Genomic DNA, 2,723 nt, shown 5'->3' on the forward strand with positions numbered 1-2,723 from the left:
CAAAGATAATAATAAAGTAATCATACTCGAAAAAAAATCATAAGTCAATAGAAGTAAAAAAACGAAGAAGACGAAAGAAAAAGATGAAAGGTGCTTTGCCATGAAATGGAGTTCAGGCTCAGGGACGACCGACTCAAAATTCGATTACAGAGAAGTTCCCGCCTCCACTTGCCCCCTGACTTCATTACTGAGAACTCTGGAACTTGTTGAATAGCCCTGGACACCGACTCTCCCGAAACTGTTAAGTGTAGTTAGAGAGTGGGAAATGAGATTTTATTTATTTGCCTTTCATTCCGCCTTTTTTCTTCTTCTTCGTTTACTTATTATACAAAGACCAAGGATGACACGTCGCCATTCAAAAAAGAAGGGGAATCGATTTATTCTGAAAGACGCTCTTGTTTTTCTTGTTACAGGTAATAATATCAAAGATTAAAAAGAAAGTACATACTAGTTAATAATATTATTTCATTCTCAAATCATTTAGAAAAAAAAATGGTTCATAATGGCTTTCATATGAACTTTCTCGACATATAAAAATAATAGTAGTTTGAACTAATAACTGAATTGAATAATTAAAATGACTGTATATAATTCTTTATCTGTTTTTTTATAATAAGTCTTTTAAAATATTAAATTTAGTTGAAGACTGGATTCAGTTTTGCTTACTTTCTTTCTATGGATTTGTTTTCCATAAATATTTAACATTTACAGTTTAAAATGGATTGTTTAGCTATACTTCAAAGTGGTCTAGTTGTTGAGGACTTTATTTTGTAATATCTCTGAAAATGTGAGGAATGAAGTAGATAACCGCATATCTAGGAATCATGAACAATCATATGAAATACAAATTTTTGTTAACGGAACTATGTTTATGGCTGAGGGACTCTGGCAAAAATTTCCCTGCAGAGAATGTTAATAGTATTTTTTTTTTATTTCTATTGGAAACTGCTTTTTATTCAGATTGTTACTTTCACCGATTATTTCGATCATTCAACTATGGAGAGGTAAGGGAAAATTAAAATATTATTATACAAGAATAGGATTTTAGGATAACACAGCAAATACTTGGCCGCTTTTATTTCCGCAAACGGTTGATCATTTGTCAGTCTGTGCATTCTTATGGATATAAATGCAGTGACTTAAATCAATAAAATTCGGTATGTTATCTTGTGACTGCAACTGTAGTTTCGTGTCAAATGTTGGTAACAATCGGTCGGTAAAAAAGGGTCCAAAAATACTCATTCCCTAGATATATTTAGTAAAGATGCTAGATTCATGTCAAAGATCCATATTTCGTAACTACCGTTCACCAGCTGTATGCAGCCTTACTCAAAGTCCATAATTTTTTGCAGATGAAGGGATATAGATATTTATTGGAGAATATGTATATTATGCCATACTACTTTGTCGCAAAATTTTAGCCTTTGTGAGTAGCATGTTTCTTGTTATACATCAATAAATGTAATCATAAATTATACTTTCTTATTTGGGGAGAACGTATTGAATTAAAAATAAAGTCACCCAAACCCCCAAGTCTTAGATATCAACATGAATATGTTTCAACTTCGATTCGTCTGCCTTGGCTTCCATTCGATTGATTGCATCTTCTTAATTTAACACAATACAATTTACAGAAGGAGGACTATTTTTAAAAATATCATCATGTTAGAAAGTTTTATTGACTTTATCTTTTACTTTATTTTATTATTTCTAACAAATTTTACAAATTTATATGAAAATAATGAAAAATGTAAGATTTATTTAACATGAAAAGATTAAGTCTGGAGATCGGCAGGAAAAGTAAACAGTTTTTGAATTAAATGTCTTATTGTGAAAGCAGATTCCAGAATTAAACAGAATGCTGAATATTTCATCAGCCCTGGTAAAAATTTATTACATCGACTTACATATAATAAATTTTGTTAAAAAAATGATTAAAATATATATATATATATATATATATATATATATATATATATATATATATATATATATATATATATATATATATATATATATATATATATATATATATATATATATATAAATGATATTGCCATCAATGTAAAGTAAATTAATTTAATGTTAATGTACGTAAAATTGATTCTGTCAATAAAACGTTTAACTTTCGATTAATTTTTAATTCATTAAATATCAAATGAAAATTATGAAAATCCTTTCTTACGGAACACCAACTAACCAAGAAATAATGACGCACCAAATTTGGTAAGTCTAAGTCCAACGGTCTATCCTGTACATCCTCTTGAACTATTATTATTTTTTTTTTCATCGTGCGCTTGCTGGAAGAACGCCAAGCTCATAGTGCTGAATTCCTTTGAAATATCAATAAAGGGCCAACATATGAATCCTCTGGACGATTTAAGTTCATTAACCAATTATTCACTGAGTCACCAATATCAGCATGATTTCAAAACAGAAGCACTCAATTGGTTGATGTTTTTTAAGATTAGTTAAATTTCCCTTAAGTAACAACAGCGAGACTCTCTTGTTTGAAATGTGAATTTTGAAGGTTTCTTTAGTTTAATTATTTTAACGTCCCGTTTTAAAGCAACACTAGAGCTATTTTGGGACGTACTTCATAATTCAGCGGTCAGATGACGAGGACGACACCTGAGTTGACACCGCCTCCCCAAACTTCCATACCACACCAGTGAGAGGACATTAGGTCCCGACCGGACACCAGACCCGATTACATGACATTA

The sequence above is a fragment of the Argiope bruennichi genome, chromosome 3 (assembly GCF_947563725.1).
Source record: "Argiope bruennichi chromosome 3, qqArgBrue1.1, whole genome shotgun sequence".
Classification (NCBI taxonomy): Eukaryota; Metazoa; Arthropoda; class Arachnida; order Araneae; family Araneidae; genus Argiope; species Argiope bruennichi.